The sequence below is a fragment of the Aotus nancymaae genome, unplaced genomic scaffold (assembly GCF_030222135.1).
Source record: "Aotus nancymaae isolate 86718 unplaced genomic scaffold, 86718_ANA_hifiasm-v0.15.2.pri h1tg000003l, whole genome shotgun sequence".
In the NCBI taxonomy this organism is placed as follows: domain Eukaryota; kingdom Metazoa; phylum Chordata; class Mammalia; order Primates; family Aotidae; genus Aotus; species Aotus nancymaae.
The window spans coordinates 719,808-738,948 of record NW_026988414.1 but is presented as its reverse complement, the minus strand read 5'-3'; the positions used below and the strand labels follow the sequence as shown (position 1 = coordinate 738,948).

The window sequence follows — 19,141 nt, the reverse complement described above, 5'->3', positions numbered from 1 at the left end:
ATGAAGACTTCATGTGACCACAAATAATGTAAATGATCTCATTTATAATTTAAAAATATTAATTACATGTTATTTACAGTAATATTTTGATATAGTAGGTTAAATAAAATTCATTATTAGGTCAGGTGCACTAGCTCATGCCTGTAATACTAGCACTTTGGGAGGCCCAGGTGGGTGGATCACTTGAGGCCAAGAGTTCAAGACCAACCTGACCAACATGGTGAAACCCCACCTCTACTAAAAATACAAAAAGGTAGCTGGGTGCAGTGGCGCATGCTACTTAGGAGGCTGAGGCATGAGAATTGTTTGAACCTGCTGTGGGGAGTGGGACTGAGGTTGCAGTGAGCCCAGATTGTTCCACTGCACTCCAGCCTGGACAACAGAGCCAGACACTGTCTCAAAAAAAAAAAAAATTACAATTAATTTCATCTTATTTATTTATTTTGACACAGCATCTCACTCTGTTGCCAGGCTGGAGTGCAGTGGCACAATCTTGTCACTGCAACTGCAGCCTCCCCGGTTCAAGGGATTGTCCTGCCTCATCCTCCCAAGTAGCTGGGACTATAGGCACACACCACCACACTCAGCTAATTTTTGTATTTTTAGTAGAGATGGGGTTTCACCATGTTGCCCAGGATGGTCTCCATCTCTTGACCTCATGATCCACCCACCCAAAATGCACCCAGCACCTCCTTTTAGGTTTTTTTTTTTTTTTTTTTTTTTGAGACAGAATCTCATTCTGTCGCACAGACGGGAGTGCAGTGGCATGATCTCGACTCACTGTAACATCTGCCTCCCGGGTTCAAGCAATTCTCCTGCCCCAGCCTCCCAAGTAGCTGGGACTACAGGCGCACGTGGCCACACCCAGCTAATTTTTTGTATTTTAGTAGAGACAGGGTTTCACCGTGTCTGGCAGGCTGGTGGCGAACTCCTGAGCTCTGGCAATCTGCCTGCCTGGGCCTCCCAAAGTGCTGGGATTATAGGCATGAGCCACCACACCTGGCTCCTTTTACCTTTTTTTTTTTTTTTGAGATGAAGTCTCCCTCTGTCACCCAGGCTGGAGTGCAGTGGCACACTCTCGGCTCACCTCAAACTCCACCTCCTGAGTTCAAGTGATTCTCTTGCATCAGCCTCCTGAGTAGCTGGGACTACAGGCACATGCCACCACGCCCAGCTAATTTTTGTATTTTTAGTAGAGGTGGGGTTTCACCATGTTGGTTAGGCTGGTCTCAAACTCTTGACCTCGTGATCCACCTGCCTTGGCCTCCCAAAGTGCTGGGATTATAGGAGTGAGCCACCATGGCTGGCCTCCTTTTACTTTTTTAATATGGCCATTAGAATGCTATAAATGATCTGTGTGACTCACATTATATTGTTATTGGAAGGCCTAGGAGGCTTGATTTTAGCTGGAACTTGTGACCTTGGGCAAGCTTTTCTTTCTTTTTATTTTTATTTTTATTTTTTGAGATAGGGTCTCACTCTGTCACCCAGGCTGGAATGTGGTGGCATGATCACAACTCACTGCAGCCTCAGCCTCCTGAGCTCAAGTGATCCTCCGGCCTCAGCTTTAGGAGTAGCTGGGACCACTGGTGTGTGCCACTCTGTCCGGCCTATTTTTAAATTTTTTTTTTAGAGATGGGGGTCTTACTGTGTTGCCTAAGCTGGTCTCAAACTCCTGGGCTCAAGTGATCTGTCTGCCTTGGCCTCTCAAAGTGTTGGGACCACATGCGTGAGCCACTGTGCCTGGATGGGCAAGTCATTGAATCTTCTGATGCTCATTGAAGCTTCTGATGCTCGATTTTCTCGACTGTAAGCGCAGGTATTTGAGACACCAGGTCCGTTTTCTTCCTCTGACACCTTGCTGGATGCTTTTTCACCACAGTGGTGGCAGTAGCGGAAGGAAGGCTGGGCACCACCTCCAAGCTAGTTGGGTTTTGGAGGCTTTACTGCATGTGCTCATTTGGCTGGTTTTGTGAGCCGTGTGTTTGGTGTGGTTGGTCAGGAGCCATGTTTTTGACCTCAGTCAGCCAGGCATCCATTTTTCAACCACCATGGAGTTTGAGTGCTTACTTTGTGCCAAGCTCTCTTCTCTGCTTGGGGATCCCAGCTGGAGAGACACCACAGTGCTCCCTACCCAATTTCACAGGTAGAAACTCCGAGGCACCAAAAGGCTAGCTCTGCTGATGAGGCAGAACCAGAAGTAAAACCTTGGAATATGCGTTTGTGTTTGTTTCATTGACTGTAGTGGCCCTTGTCTGCTCGGTTCAACAGCATGGCCCCAGAGCCTGGCACAGTGAGCACCAGAGTGCAGGTGCCCAGGGAATGAAAGAATGAAGTTTGATTGCCAGGGCTCTCCTCTGGGTTAAGCACTTTGCAGGGATGGGTGACTGCATGTCATTCTCTCCATGAGGCAGGAAGTGCCAGAGCTGGACTTTGAAGCCAGGTCTCTTCTCTCCCAAGACCCCCTAGCTTGCCCCCTTTTTTTTTTGAGACGGAGTCTCGCTGTCACCCAGGCTGTAGCATGACAGGGTGATCTCTGCTCACTACAAACTTTACCTCCCTGGTTCAAGCAGTTCTCCTGCCTCAGCATCCTGAGTAGCTGGGATTACAGGTGCACGCCACCATGCCTGGCTAATTTTTGTATTTTTAGTAGAGATGGGGTTTCACCATGTTGATCAGGCTGATCTCGAACTCCTGATCTTGTGATCTGCCTGCCTCAGCCTCCCAAAGCGCTGGGATTACAGGCATGAGCCATGGAGCCTCTAACTTGCACTTTAACCCTTACCTGGCTGTGCTGGTTTCAGCAAGTCTCCAAGGTTGTGCTAGTTTCCTATTACTACATTACCACACATTTAGTGGCTTATGTAACTTTGTTATCTTAAAGTTCTGGAGGTCACAGTGGGTTGGCAGGGCTCATTTTCTTGTGGAGGCTTTAGGGAAGAATCCATTCCTAGTCCTTTGCAGCTTCTAGAGGCGGCCTGCATTTCCGGGCACGAGGTCCTGCGTCATTCCTTTGTCAGTCAAAATGATAACTTCTGCTTCATCAACCACATCTTCTTTGACCCTGACCTTCCTTCCTTCCTTTTGTGAGGACCCTTGTGATTCCACTGGCCCAACCCAATAATCCAGGATTCATCTCCACATCTCTAAATCCTTAACTTCATCCCATCTACTGAGTTCCTTTTGCCATGGAAGGTACCGTATTCACAGGTTTCAGGGATCAGGACTTGGATATCTTTGGCAGGGGCATTGTTCTCCCTCCACAAAGTCTACTTTTCTTCTCTATTACACTAGCAATGTCTATTTTGTGGGTATGTCGTGAGGCTTACCTGAGTGACTCTATAGGGAGATTTAGCACAGTGGCTGGCACAGAGTAAGTGCTGAATGAACCACCCTGTTACTGTTCAGCCTCCTCCTATCATTTTGTTTTATTTTGTTTTGAGATGGAGTCTCATTCTGTTGCCCAGGCTGGAGTGAAGTGGCGTGCTCTCGGCTCACTGCAACCTCTGCCTCTCGGGTTCAAGTGATTCTTGTGCCTCAGCCTCCTGAGTAGCTGGGATTACAGGTGCCCGCCACCACACCTGACTAATTTTTATATTTTTAGTAGAGATGGGGTTTCACCATGTCTCTAACTCCTGACCTTATGATCTGGCCGCCTCAGCCTCCCAAAGTGCTGGGATTACAGGCGTGAGCCACTGTGCCTGGCCTTCTAGATGAAGAATCTGAGGCTCAAACAGTTTATTTATTTATTTTTTGTTTATTTGCCTTCTACCATTTTGTTAGTTGCTGGGTTTTGAGCACTGGGCTGATTCAATAGCCTTCCTGAAGATGGTCAAGGAACAGAATGGAAGATAAAAATTCGAGTTACATCTTCCCTGTTTTGTAGAGATAGCAAAGTATTGAAGACATTGGCAGGGAAATAATGCAAATTTGATGATATAAAAGAGAGTGGCTGGCGGGGTGGCCTTTAATCCCACCAAGGGAGGGCAGATCACTTTAGGCCAGGAGTTCCAGACCAACCTGGCCAATATGGTGAAACCCCATCTCTACTAAAAATACAAAAATTAGCGGGTGTGGTGGCAGGTGTCTATAATCCCAGCTACTTGGGAGGCTGAGGCAGGAGAATTGCTTGAACCTAGGAGTTGGAGGTTGCAGTGAGCAGAGATTGCACTACTGCACAACAGCCTGGGTGACAGAGCAAGACTCCGTCTCAAAAAAAATATGGTAACACTGAAAATGACCATGGATAAAATGTAGGAAAATTCAGAGAATTATAAAGAAGTCTGTACAGTTATTCAGAATCCTACTACCCAAGTACTAAGCTTCACACAGCAGCCTCAGTTCTGGAGTTAGTCAGGCTGAAGTGGGTTAATTTTCCTTCAGGGTCCCGCTGTGCGACCTTGGGCACGTTATTTAACCTCTCAGATCCTCCTTTGTCTCACCTGTGAGTTAGAATATCTGCCCCCTGGGTTGGGATTAAGTGAGACAAACCATGTGCTTTAGCCCAGAGCATGGTCCACAGCTGGTGCTCAGTGTGTTAGCAACAGTACGTGGAAGAGGGTGGGATGATTTGGGTGCAAGGCCCCAGCATTATTATTATTTTTTGTATTTGCTTTTTGAAATTGCGTTTCTAATTGGTTACGCGTCTAAAAAAGTAAGAACCCTCCTCCGCTCTCCCATCAGCAGACTACGGAGGTAACCTAAACAGGAGTGCAGTCTCCCAGACCTTTTGTTTTGCCGTCACACAAACACACAACACTCAAGAGGAGGGGCTTATTAGTTTTCATTTTGTAAAAATGGGACAGAGTATCCATATTGTGCAACAACCTTGCTTTTGAAATGAACAAATTATTTCTGTTTCCTTTCCGTACATATACCTTATATATATTTTAACAAAATCTGGGCTCAGTCTGTTGGGAGGCGCTGCAGTTTTGAAGGGGGAGGGGGCGGAGATCCGGGCTCGCTCCCCGTCACTGCCCCCCTCCATCTCTTACCCCTCTTTCCGGGCGCCCTCCCCTCGGGCCCAGGCTCTTCCCAGGCCACTTCTCCCGGCTCCTCCTCCGGGTCTCCTTCCCGAGCCCGGCTCTGCCCAGGTCAGTCCCGCTCCGCCCAGGTCAGCCCCGCTCCCCTCCCGCCCCTCCCGCCGTCCCCTGGCCCCTCCCTCTTCCCAGCTCCCTCCCGTCGCTCCCCGCCCCTTCCCCCGACCCCCGCCCTCGCTCGGCCCCCGGGCCGATCCCAAGGCCGCCGCTCCCGGGAGGCGCGGCAGGGGGCGCTGCGCGGGCTCAGGCTGCGGGCGGCGGCGGGAGGAGGAGGCCGAGGAGGCGGGGGCGGCGGCAGGCGGGGGGCGGGGAGCCGAGCGCGAGAGGGAGCGAGCGGCGAGACAGGCGCTGAGGCTCCAGCGCGCAGCTACGAGCGAGCCCGGGAGGAGGGAGGGAGCGAGCCAGCAGCCCGCGCCGCCGCCTCGCAATCCGCCGCCATCCCGCCGCCCCCGCGCTCCACCGCCGCCCGACTGCCATCGCCCGGCCCGGCCGCGCCCGCGGAACCAGACCAGGTGGGCCGGGGCCGGGGCCGGGGTCGGGGCGCGGGGGCGGAGGCGCTAAGATGGAGGCGGCGCGGCCCGGCCGGGCTTTGTCTCCCGTGGCAGCCGCCGGGGGCCCTGCGCCCGGGCCCGACCTTTGTCCGGGAGCTCGGCTCGGCCCGGCTCCCGCCGCCGCCGCCGCCTCCTTCCCGCCAGGCGCAGGGCTGCGGGGCTGGGAGGCCGCGGGGCCTGAGGGCGGAGGGCCCGGGCGTGCTCGCCATTGTTGTGGCGGCGCCGCGCGGCCTCGGGCTCGGGCTCGGGCGGGGTCCGGGGGCCGCGCGCCTCCCGCAGGGCTCGCCGGCCACCCCCGTATCCGCGATGTCGGGCGGGGCTGCAGAGGCCGGAGGGGCGGGGGTCCCGGGCCAGCAGCCGTGTCTCGGGGTTCCGGGGCCGGCGTCCCCGCTCTCTGCTCCCCGCCCCGCCCGGCTGACGGAGAAACGCGCCCGAGGCGGGGTCCTGCGGGGTCGGGCCTTGGGCCCAGGGTGCTGAGCGGCGTTCGCGGGGCTGTTCCTGGCGCGGGGTGGGCCGGGCCCCGGCGGCGCCAAAGTTGGCGGCCGGGGGAGGGAGGTGAGCGGCCGCCCAGACAGTCTCGGTGTGAGTGCGGGGACCAGAGGGTTATTTTCGAAACTGAGTGCTCCGTGGCTAAAAATGTTTAATAATAAACAGGATGTCGCCACTTGGGGCCTGCCAGATGGGTTTTTTTTTTTTTCCCTCTTTTGCCTCCCCTAACCCCGAAGAGAGAAATTCAGCCCTGTTGAAACTGGGGGCCTCTGAAGAGTGGATTTGCCTGCTTAAAATTGAGGGGCGGATTTTTTCCCTTTTCTTTTCTCCTCCTCGTAAATATCAGGGAGGTCGGAGCCCACCTTTAGGCAAGAATAGGAGGTGCTTTCAGTGGTGAGCTTGAAGGAAGTGGGAGAAGGGGGGCCGGGGAGTGTGTCATTTGCTAAATGGCTGCCTGGGAGAAAATTTTAAACCCTTTAGTTTATGGGACTGTTAAACTTTCCCTAAGGTTTTTTTTTTCCTTAAGGTTTAGTGTGCATGTGATGTGGCTTTGTACAGTATCATTCAGTTTGGTTTTTGTAACCATCCGTATGCGGTCTTAGCATGGTTTCTCCGAATCTCGCTGCAGCCATTAAGCCTTGTCTGTGCACCGCGTCCTGGTGTAAGGTGGGACTGGGGAGGCCCAGGCGTTGGGGTGCAGATCCTGCTGCTTTCCTCTCTAAACCTAGTGACTCGGGCTGTCTGAGTCTTCATCTGCATAAATAGGGGCGTGCACCCTCCACCTGGCAGGTTTGGACGACGGTGAAGGGCCTGGCACAGTTGGTGCGCGACAGTGAAGGTTCCTCCTGCAGCTGTTGGTATGACTGCTGTCCCCAGTCCTACGACAGACATAAGCCCCTTGTGCCACCCATAGAGCCAGACTGTGCCCATGGATGCCACAGGTGCTGGCCTAAGGCAGGGACAATGCAGAAGGAATTCAAGGCCCAAGCATCAGTGGGCGTGCTTATACGGTGCTGAGCCTCTGGGGAGGCAAGGATGGGAAAGAGCAGCATTTGGAGCCCTCAAGAGCTGAATAGACCCGGGGTGTGGGGTGTGGGGGTGTGGTAGTTGGTCAGTTTAAGGCAGGGTTAGAACTGTAGAGATACTCAGGACAGACTGACGGCCAAGAAGTCCTGCCTTCTGAGGATAACTGCTTTCCTTGGGGATTGGCAAATATAACTTGTTCGGGCAAGTATGTCTCTTGGAGCCTGACCGCCTGGGTTCTGGTCCTCATTGGGTTACCCTTAGGCAAGTCTCTGAGCCTCAGCTCCTGCATCTGTAAAATGGGAATAATTATACCTGCCTTGGGTATCTATTAGGGGTCTTGGGAGTCTCACGTAAGATTCTCGTTGAAGTGTATCTCCCCATAGGAAGGTGATGAAATGTATGTTTTTGTTGTTTTTCTGGTTTCCTTTCCTTCCTTCCTTTTCCTTTTCTTCTTTCTTTCTTTTTTTTTTTTTTTTTGAGACAGTCTCGCTTTGTCACCCAGGCTGGAGTGCAGTGGTGTGATCTCAGCTCACTGCAACCTCTGCCGGTTGGGTTCAGACAGTTCTCGTGCCTCAGCCTCTGGAGTAGCTGGGATTACAGGCATATGCCACCACACCTAGCCAATTTTTGTATTTTTAGTAGAGACAGGGTTTCACCATGCTGGCCAGGCTGATCTCGAACTCCCGACCTTAGGTGGTCTGCCTGCTTTGGCCTCCCAAAGTGCTGATATTACAGGCCTGAGCTGCCTCGCCGGGCCTCCTTTGTCTTAATGCTTTTTTTTTTTTTTTTCCTCTTGGTTGATGGAACTGTGACCTCCCCATCCCAAATTCTATGACCAGCTAATGTTTGGTTTTGGTGACTATCACCTAGCTTCCTGGAAGCATCGGAATGGCTTAGTACAGGTAGGGAACTCAGCCAGATCTCAGTGTCTGCTGTTTGTTAGAGACCATGGAAGGACTAACGCTAAGAAGCAGGAGACTGAACCCAGCGCTGGCCACAAGTGAGGACTGAGACCCAGGTCGCCTCTTGGCTAAACATGTTAGCTTTTTGGTAAATGGCCCTCCAGTGCTTCTACATTTTGGTGGGGAATTTGTTTTGGTTCATTTTGGCATTCCCACAACCATCCTGTTGGTTTTTTTTCATAAAATGTGGCACCACCCAGACCTCCTGGCTGTGGGACTGAGATGTTTTAGCAGAGTCCTGTCATCCTTTGATTTTTCCTCGCTTCCTGCCTCTAGGCCTGTCCTTTCTGTGTGGCTTCACTCAGGCCCAGTCTGGCTCTGGACTGTTTGTTAGCTGGTTAGGCCAGGAGACAGTGGCTGCCTCTCCCAGGAGGCTCTGCTTACTTGGGAATTTCAGTTATCCGTGGCCCCCTAATGCTGATTGCACGCCCTTGCATTAGTCCCTAAGCCCACTGTGTGTGCATCCCTTCTCGTACAGTGCCCTTGGCCCTCTCCAGCCTCCACTGGGCCCACATGGGTAAAAAGAAAGCCTGGGAAAGGAAGAGCCAGGAAACCTTGGGAGAGTGGAATTTCAGGAATGGCAAGTCAGAACTGGTTCCAGCATGGGTCCGGTTGCCTTGGGCTTTGCTGAGGGATTTTTGTTATGTATTTTTTTGGCTTGTTCACCACTCCTACCCTCTTTTGAATTTCAGTTCTCTTTTTTTTTATCCTGAAGGATTATTTTGTTGTACTTTTGAGGTTTTTTTCTTTTTTTTTTTTTGCCTTGCACAAAGTACTGACTCATGTTACTGATGGCTGTGGATGTATGCTTGTTATATGTCTCATTATCCTACCATTTAAGATTGGTCATTTCTGTGTTGGTTTCTGTTTCAAACCGGAATAGGCCAGGTGGGTCAATTCATGTATTTCTAAATTCAATAACGAGGCTTCTCTACTGTGAAATGTACGTATCTTGTCATGGGCGGACAAGTACTAAATAGGGCCTATTTGTACTAGATTTTAAAACAATGCATTTCTCCCTGAAAAACACAATTTCCAGCAGGAGACATTGGGCTTTGTGCTCTAAATCTTTTTTTTTTTTTTTTGAGATGGCTGGAGTGCAGTCGTGTGATCTTGGCTCACAGCAAGCTCTGTCTCCCAGGTTCAAGTGATTTTTCTTCCTCAGTCTCCTGGGTAGCTGGGACTTTAGGTATGCGCCACTGCACCCAGCTAATTTTTGTATTTTTATTAGAGACAGATTTTCATCATGTTGCCCAGGCTGGGTTTTGAACTCCTGACCTCATGATTCACCTTGGCCTCCCAAAGTGTTGGGATTACAGGTGTGAGCCACAGTGACCTGGCCTGAATCTTGTATTTTTGGTTTTAAATAAATTTCATGTAAGGAGGCAGAGCTAACTAGACTGTCTTCTTTTCAGATCATAACTCAATCTCTTTTTAGGATTATTTCTGGGACTTGTACAGCCTCAGGATACTTGGGTCTGTCATTGGGACAAAGAAATACAGGCACCGGCTGTGGTGCTGGAGATGGGAGCAAAATGGGTTATGGTGAGCTTTGTTTCTGGTGTAATAGAATTGTTTGTCATCAGCTTTCAGGTTTAAAAGATGCTATTCAGATTGGGCCTCCTCACCTGGGAGCCGGCAGACCTGGGCCTTGGCGTTGGCGATATCACTGTTTATACCTGTGGGTGGCACGTGGGCAATCTCTTTGCGCCGTGCGGGAGGTTTGCCTTAGTGACTTGAGCCAGAAGTCGTGGTTGAGCTTTGTTCTCAGCTGTACTTGTTGGTTTTCCGTGTGACCTGAGAAACAGCCATCATCCAATATGAAGTGCACCTCCGAGGTGCTGGCGGCAGTGCTGGTTTGTGAAGCGTTGCATGCAGCAGGAGTAGCTGGCAGAACAAAGCCTATCTCAAGTTGCTGGCGGTCTTTCACATCTCGTACAGGACTTCTTTCCGTTCTTACCTCTGCAGCCAGTTGTGTGGTTCCCGTCTGGACTCTGTTCCTCCTTTCCAAGATAACTATCAGCCTTTTTCTCTGTGGGGTTGCAGAAGCAGTATTTCTTGCATTTTTAATTCACTTGTCAGGCAGTAGATACTCTTTGAGCACCTATAATTTGCCAGGCATTGTACAATGCCCTTTAAATACATTTTTCTTGTGGCAGGGCAAGGTGGCTCATGTCTGTAATCCCAGTACTTTGGGAGGCCGAGGAGGGTGGATTGCTTGAGGCAAGGTTAGGACTAGCCTGGGCAATTAATGAAAAAAAAAAATGTCTTTTAATAGTAGGATATAGTGGCGCATGCCTGTAGTCCTAGCTATTTGGGAGGCTGAAACAGGAGGATCACCTGAGCTTGGGAGGTTGAGGTTGCAGTAAGCCGTGATCATGCCATCACACTCCAGCCTGGGCAATGGAGTGAGACCCTGTCTGGAAAATAAAAAAAGGCCGGGCTTGGTGGCTCACGCCTGTAATCCCAGCACTTTGGGAGGCTGAAGTGGGTGGATCAACTAAGGTTGGGAGTTCAAGACCAGCCTGATCAACATGGTGAAATCCCATCTCTATTAAAAATACAAAAATTAGCTGGACGTGGTGGTGCACACCTGTAGTTCAAGCTACTCAGGAGGGTGAAGCTGGAGAATCGCTTGAACCTGGGAGGTGGAGGTTGCAGTGAGCCGAGATGGCGCCACTGCACTCCAGCCTGGGTGACAGAGTGTGAGACTCTGTCTCAAAAAAAAAAAAGGGGGGGGTGAGGAATACTGAAAAGAATAAATACCAAAATAAAGATATGAATCACTTGTGACCTCACCATCCAGAGCTAACTACAGTAAACATGCTAGTGTGTCTTTCCTCTGATGATGCTTGTGTTTTTAAAATGAGAGCAATAGTATATACATTGAGTGTACACTTGATAGGTTGCTTTTTCCTTTTTAATGTTGTAATGTATTCCTCTAAGTTACTTTTGTAATTACACGATTGCTGGCATACAGATATGCCGTAGTTTATTGAATCCTGTGTTATTAGACATTTAGATTGTTGTTGCCCTCTTTTCCTTCTTATAAGCAAAACTGTAGGGAGCACCTTGGCATGTAAGTCTTGGTCCACATGGCTGATCGTCTCCTGTAAGTGGAATTTCTGGAGTCAGAGGGTTTCAGGCTTGTTCTTTCTGGACAGGATCAGTTTTCTCCTTCAGTCCTTATTGCCTCCCTCTCCATCCTTGAGCCAAAGGCAGCCTCTTTCCTTTTTTCTATTTTGAGACAGGGTCTTGCTTTGTCGCCCAGGCTGGAGTTCAGTGGTGCAATCTCAGCTCACTGTAACCTCTGCATTCTGGGCTCAAATGATCCTCCTGCCTCAGCCTCCCAAATAGCTGGGACCGTATAGGCATGTGCCACCATGCCTGACTAATTTTTTTTTTTTTCTGTAGAGACAGGGTTTCGCCATTTTGCCCAGGCTGGGTTTTTTTTTTTTTTTTCCTTTGAGTTGGTGTCCTGCTCCTGCTCTGTCGCCTAGGGTGGAGTGCAGTGGTGTTATCTTGGCTCACTGCAACCTCCACTTCCTGGGTTCAAGCACTTCTCCTGCCTCAGCCTCCTGAGTAGCTGGGATTACAGACATGTGCCATCACGCCTGGCTACTTTTTGTATTTTTAGTAGAGACGGGGTTTCACTGTGTTGGCCAGGCAGGTTTTGAACTCCTGACCTCAGGTGATCCACCCGCCTTGGCCTCCCAAAGTGCTGGGATTACAGGTATGAGCCACCGTGCCTGGCCACCCAGGCTGTTTCAAACCTTGGACTCAAGCGATCTCTCTGCCTCAGCCTCTCAAAATGCTGGGATAACAGGCATGAGCCGTGGCACCCAGCAAGGCAGCCTCTTAAATGAACCACTGGGTTCTCCGGTTAAGCTGTTTCAGGAGTGAGCTTGAGGTCTTACTCCATTTACCGGTGTGAGCCTGGACAAGCCTTTTATCTTAAATACTTTTTGTTCTAGGGACAAGGAGACATGGATGCCCCATTGGCTCCTCGGGAGATCCTGGTCTGGTGGTGAGAAGGTGGAGGAGGCCCTGGAGAGCCCCCCACCTAACTTTGGCCTCATCCTCCTCTGATTCCTTCGGAGCCCCCTAGTTTCTCTTCATAGCACTTTTCACAACTTGTATATAGGGTTTTTTTTGAATTTCAAAAGTTGTGAAGTATACATAACATAAAATTGACCATGTTTAAGTGAGCAGTTGAGTGGCATTAAGCACATTCACAGTGTTGTGCAACCATCACCACCAGCCACGTCCAGAACGTTCTCCTCTTCCCAAACTGAAACTGTTCCCATTAGATACCAACTCCCCCTCCCCCATCCACTGGCGGCAGCCATTCTCACCATTCTTTCTCTCTCTCTGGCTCTCTTTTTTTTTTGAGATAGGGTCTCACTCCACCAGGCTGGAGTGCAGTGCCATGATCTCGGCTCACTGCAACCTCAGCCTCTTGAGTAGCTGGGATTACAGGCACATACCACCGCACCCAGCTAATTTTTGTATTTTTTGTGGAGATGGCGTTTGACCATGTTGGCCAGGCTGGTCTTGAATTCTTGGCCTTAAGTGATCTGGTTGCCTCAGCCTCCCAGAGTTCTGGGATTACAGACGTGAGCCACCATGCCTGTCCTAATTTTTGTATTTTGTATTTTATTTTATTTTACTATTTTTTTGAGACGGAGTCTTGATGTCACCCAGGTGGAGTGCAATGGTGTGATCTTTGCTCACTGCAGCCTCTGCTTCCCAGGTTCAAGAGATTCTCCTGCCTCAACTCTTGAGTAGCTGCGGTTATGAGCATGCACCACCATGCCCAGCTAGTTTTTGTATTTGTAGTAGAGATGGGGTTTTGCTGTGTTGGTCAAGCTGATCTGAAACTTCTAACCTCTAACCTTAAGTGATCCGCCCGCCTCAGCCTCCCAAAGTGCTGGGATTACAGGTGTGAGCCATTGCATTTGACCTGTATTTTTTTTTTATAGAGATGGGTTTTCACCATGTTGACCAGGCTGGTCTTGAACTCCTGTCCTCACGTGATTTGGCCTCCCAAAGTGCTGGGATTACACGTGTGAGCTACCATGGTTGGTCTATTTTTTTTTTTTTTTGACAGAGTCTTGTTTTGTCACCCAGTACAGTGTCATGATCTCTGCTCTCTGCAACCTCCGTCTCATGGGTTCAAGAGATTCTCTTGCCTCAGGCTCCTGAATAGCTGGGATTACAGGCCCAGCTAATTTTTGTATTTTTAGTAAAGACAGAATTTTGCCATGTTGGCCAGGCTGGTCTCGAACTCCTGAGCTTAAGTGATTTGCCTGCCTTGGCTTCCCAAAATGCTGGAATTATAGGCATGTATAATTCCTTGGTGGCAATGTTGAGCCACCTTGCCTCGCCCACCATTTTACTTTCTCTCTGTGAATTTGACTACTCTTGTTATTGTTGTTTTGAATTTGACTACACTTAAGTACCTCATGTAAGTGAGATCATCTATATTTGTCATTTTGCATCTGGCTTATTTCACTTAGCATAACGTTTCCGAGGTTCATCAGTGTTGTAGCATGTGTCAGAACTTCCTTCTTAAGGCAGAGCTCTTATCTGCATGTATCTACCACAGTTTTGTTTATTCATCCAGCAATGGACAGCAGCCTGTAGATAGTTTTGTTTTCTTGTATTGAATGGTCCTTCTTCCCAGTGGAGTGAGTGAATGCATCCGAAAGTAGAATTCTGTTGCTTCCCATTCATCACTGTGTGCCAGGTATCTGGGAAGGGGGTCTCATAGGAGCCCTCCCAGAAACCAAGCTCACCTCAGTCTGGGTATGGGGTGGTCAGGGAAGGCGCTCTGGAAAAATGTAGCTGACTTGAAATAAGCTCCACTTGAAAACAGTGTGCCGAGGCCTGGAATATTAAAAATGTGTTCCTATGTGGAAATCAGAAATATATGGGTCCCAGAAGAGGCCTTGTGGGTCAGCCTGCTTTCCAGAGTGCCAAAGCCCTTTGAATGGCGAACATTATGCGAGCGTTCTCGTATGGCCAGTGGCCAGAGGGGAGGAGGGCAGAGAATGACTGTGGCTCTGGGAAGCCCTCATCGACTTGCGGACATGCTTCAGGATCATCTCTTTGTGTGGAACCATGGGATGGATCGCTGCAGGACCTACTGGAAAAAGGAGGTCATCTCCAGCACTCTTTGCATGGGTCCTTTGTATCTTGCAGAACTTTTTTCGGCAGATGTTGTTTACATATGGTTCAGAGCTTAAAGAACAGCTCTGTTCCCGGCCAGGGCAGAAAGCACAGGCTTGTCTGGGAGGGGCGTCGTCACTTCTGCCTGCCTGCCTTACCGACCTGTCAATGGATTGAATGGGCAAAGTGTTCAGAAATCCTTGGGCAAAGGATAGTGTTCTGAATCATAATGTGGAATTTTCTGGGTTTTTTTCTTTGATAAAACATTAATTACGGAAGTATACATACTTTTTTTAAAAAAAAGAAATTAAAAGCCAAGTGTATGAAGAGAAATGAAAGCTTCTCCCCAATGTCCCAGGTAGTAATCACCATTGATAAATTTGGTTTGTTTATCCTTCTAGGCTCAATGCACATATAAATATGGCCTTATGTAGGTAAGTTTTTTTAAGCAAAAATGGGATATACTATGCTTTATTGTATTGCAACTTGCATTTTCAAAATATTGCAATCGTTTTTTTCATACATATTTTTAAGCATAACTTATTTTAACATTTATTTTCGATAATACTTTTTTTGTTGTTTTTTGATCAGGCTGGTCTTGAACTCTTGGCCCCCAGCTGTTTTCCCATCTTGGCCTCCAAAAGTGCTAGGATTACAGCTGTAAGTCACCACACCCAGTTTTCCATATTAATATGAACAGACCTACCACACTCAGTGTTTTAAAATCCAATGTTAGGTTTTAAAAAAATATACAGGTATATAAAGAAGAAAAAATAGTTTATAATCCTGTGGTTTAGATATTCCCAGTTGACTTCTTTTTTTTTGGAGACGGAGTTTTGCTCTATTGCCCAGGCTGGAGTGCAGTGGCACCATCTCGGCTCACTACAAACTCCACCTCCCAGGCTCAAGCGATTCTCCTGCCTCGGCCTCCTGAGTAGCTGGAATTACAGGTGCCTGCCATCATCCTCGGCTAAGTTTTGTATATTTAGTAGACATGGCATTTCACCGTGTTGGCCAGGCTGGTTTTGAACTCCTGACCTTGTGATCCGCCTCATCCTCCCAAAGTGCTGGGATTACAGGTGTGAGCCACCCACCCGGCCTTTCTGTATTTTTAGTAGAAACGGGGTTTCACTATGTTGGCTAGGCTGGTCTCGAACTTTTGACCTCAGGCGATCCACCCAACTCAGCCTCCCAAAGTGCTGGAATTACAAGCATGAGCCACTGCACCCGGCCCCCAGTTGACTTTTGAAAAAGAAAATTCAAGCTGTTTAGGGAGATATAAAGGCTCTTCCCCACTCTCTTTGAAAGGAAACCACTGTGAGAAAGTTCTTGGGATTCCTTCCAGAAAAAAACCCACATTATCTGCATGCACGTTTGTATTCTTGAAGCGTGATGCTGCCCTTTCACATGATAGTGTCTCGGCGTGCTCCCTGACAGCCGTGCAGATGGATTATGTCATCGATTTTAGCAACTGCAGAGAGTATTTTGTGAGTATACTTGATTTAACCTGCCCTACTTGTGGACATTTGGGCTATTTGTAGTTTTGGAATGTTATACAGTTTTGGTAAAACTATGCCAGATTTGTCTTCAAAAACATGCAATTTGTATGTAGGCGTATAAATGTGAGAGTGTGGTTCTGCAGTGTGAACTCTTCAACTGAATAGCATTTTGGTAAGAATTCTGCTAAATTCCTTTTCAGAAAACTTTTTATCAGTGTATGTAATGGTATGTGTGAGCGTATGTTTCTGCACTATGGGCTTTTCTAAATGAACAGCCTTTTTGGATTGTTTTGGGTGTGCACATTTTCCAATCAAAAGCTGCTGTTCCCTGCTCTCTCTGGTCAGCGTAGGGTCGGATGTTTTGGTGAGCTCGGGCAGGCAGCCATCAGACACAGCAGCTCTGTTCATAGTGCAGAAGCGACCACTGGACAAGTCGTTCTAGGTGTCTTGTTAGGTGAAGGCCATGGTGGGAACTAGAAGGAGGCGATAGACACAGGCAGCCAGGTCTAAGGTTGATTTTCTGTTCAGCTAAAATGATGGTCCTTGGTGCCTGTTTTCTTCCAGCCGTTACACACTAGAGCCTGGTGCATAAAATTCAGAGATGGCCTCCATTTTAAGTTTTCCCATAGCCCTTGGTGGTTTTGTCGCTGTTACTATTCATTGCTGTTGGCGTGCCACCCCTCCTGCCCCCCGCTTTGGTTTAGTTTTTCCAGGATATCACACCAGTGGTTGAAGTGACTGCAGAAATGAAGCCCTGGCATGCCTGGGTGGTGGTGTTTCATCAGGCTAGGCTCGGGGGATTGGTGCTCTGGCAAGAGGAGGTGCAGTTTGGAATTACACTGCTCTGGCCCCTGGGCGGTTATTGTTAGCTGGAACTCATTTAGAGAGAGCTCCCTGGGAGAGTTGGGAATGCCATGCCCCTCTTCCTGGTGGAGAGTAGCTCTCCCTGCCAGGCACAGTGTAGCACCCCACATTGGAAGCCCTGCTTTGGGGTCAGCTGCCTTCAAGTCCAGGTTCTACCACTTACAAGCTCAGTGACCTGGGGCCAGTTTTTATATCTTTTAATCTCCATTCTCTTCCTCTGCAAAATGTGATAGTAATACCTTCATAGGATCAGGGAAAGGATTCAGAGGGTCATGTTCTGCAGAGCTGATAGGGCACCTGGCACAAGGCAGCAGGTTCTCCATAGACTGCAGCTATTAATGGTTCCTGGATTCAGCCTTCCATGGGGGCCTGGGGGTTTGGAACAGGCAGGCTTATACATTTGGGGCCTGTTTGTTACCTAGGTGTTGAGGTTTCTAATTGTGTGCTCAGCACTGCGCTACATGCTAAAGATTTGGACCCACAGCGCATTGCCCTCACATCCTGGAGCTCAGTCACCTTAACTAGCAAGGGCCTTCCGTGGGCAGGTGCATTGAGGCTCTTTATTCCACCTATCTCTCCACATTGAACACCTCTGCAGACGTCTCTTCCCGCAAACAATGGTGTTTGATCGCTGGCAGCTGTTCTATGTCTAGTCTGTTCTGTTCTTGGAGAGTTTCAGGTAAATGTCTTGGAATGAAGGTAGGCATGTTAAAGCGGTCTGTGGGATCCGGCTGCAAGGGAGACTCTGCTGCTCCGGCCAGCGACAGCCCTGACTTGGCCCCGGCCCAACAGGAGTGTTCCTTTTAGCTTCTTAGACCTACCTGCTGTGAAGTGTTGAACAAATCATCTCTTTTGCTCCTTTAAGTTTGTTTTCTTATCTGCCAAGTGGGTATGGAACCTGTCTCATAGCATTGCTGTGAAGATTGGCCTAATTTCTGGGATGCAGTTAATGCAGTGTAGGAAACCTAGTCAACTCAGAACAGTATATGGTGTTGATACTATGTTGTTCAGTTTACTGAGATCTTAAAAATAATGTAACAGTTAAAATACAGACTTGTTACAGACATCAAGCTCCAGAAGTGCAGAGTAGAAAATGAAATTCATTCCTTCCTCCCTGCTGTTTCTTTTTAATATCAAGGGAGGACTCTGTCTTAAATAATTGTTTTTAACTAAGGGGAGTGTTTTAACTGTGCATATGAATTCTAAACCAGAAGTGACCACTGGAAGGTGGGAGGTGTGACTCTTTATAGGTAGACCTTTAAGCAAAGACATCTCATATATGGCTCCTTAGTGTGGTCACTTCAGCTTTTTCTTGTATTAAGGGGAGAAAAGGCCATTGTAATTCTTTGCACATCCTGGATGAATCATAATGTTGTATTGGTAAAGTTCAGCAGTGGCATAGAGTGGGTTTAATTAACAAGTGCTGCTTCCAAAGAAGCTTTTTGATTTGCTGTTGACATGGCTGGGGGGTGGGAGGAGGGGGAAGGTGAGCATGCCCTTCAGGGTAATGGGGAAGTACAGTGTGAGTTTTTAGGAGCTCGGGGGAGATGGTGGGTGGGGTAGGAAAGTTGTGAGTATAGCGTTGTGGTGGGGTGAGGGTTCTGTGGGTAAGGTGTTTATAATGTGTGTAGTATATTTGCATTGAGGGCACATGCTCCCCTTTCCCGCCATTCTGAAGCCACAGCTTGTGTACCTGGGAATGTCCCTGGAGTGGTAATCCCCAGCCCTTATTTTGGGTCTGCTCTTTCTTTGTTACTTCAGACCTGGCCTCACCGGCAGCTGTCCTTGGTTTCCTCTAGTTTCTGAGGCTTGGAAGAGAAATCGTGTGTGGCTTCCGGTGTCCAGTCTTTTGGCTTTTGCTGGAGATTATTTATACCAACCCAGCCCTTTTAGCTCCCGCTTCAGTATTTTTGGATTTATTTATTTTTGTCAAAGAGAAAGTGCCTTTGTCGGGGCTGAGTTGTGATGAACCGTCTCTATAGCAGCATACACCCAAGGGCTTGTGGCAGCTCTGAGGCTGTGGTAGAGTGAGGAGGGCACCGTGTGACCCTCGCCCTCACTTCACCTCTGAGCCTCTGTTGCCTTATCTGCAAATATGGGGTGATAGTAAGGACAGCCACCTCGGTGGTTAGGCGATGCTCTCTGTGGCTGTAATGTTTATTCAAGCAGCCTGTAGGAGTATTTCCTCACCGGGGTAACAGGAGGCATTGCATCCAGGTTGGAATGGTTGCTAAGGAGTCCTTTGGTGCCTCTGGTGATAGTCATTGTTGGCTCTAATCCACCTCCTCCAGCTGAACTGTGGGAGTGCCACAGCTAGAGGGGGTGAGAAGAAGAGGATGGGTTGTTGTAAGTAGGCTGTGTTCTGTGCCTGACTGGGCATTTGCTGCCAAAGGGCATCTGACTCTCATGTAATTTACCTAATGAGAGGTCTCGGACCTTGCTGGTTTCTCTGTGCAGGGTTACAGCTCTCAACTCTTTTTTCTTTCTTTCTTTGGACACAAATGAAAAATGTGCTTCACAGAGATGCCAGGTTGTACAGA

The 19,141-nt window shown here is 48.8% G+C and overlaps 1 protein-coding gene across 9 annotated transcripts in view; it reads left to right on the top strand.

Annotated features, from left to right (window-relative positions):
* PRRC2B (proline rich coiled-coil 2B) overlaps window positions 1-19,141 on the top strand; it is a 118,466-nt gene that overhangs the window by 10,386 nt on the left and 88,939 nt on the right. Inside the window, exon 1 of one of the 9 annotated variants that reach the window (XM_064376887.1) lies at window positions 6,216-6,472. The exons of the other annotated variants lie outside the window; for them this stretch is intronic. The gene's annotated coding sequence lies outside the window, so the exon portion shown is untranslated. Of the gene's footprint in view, window positions 1-6,215; window positions 6,473-19,141 lie in introns of those variants that run through there. 9 annotated transcript variants of the gene reach the window in all.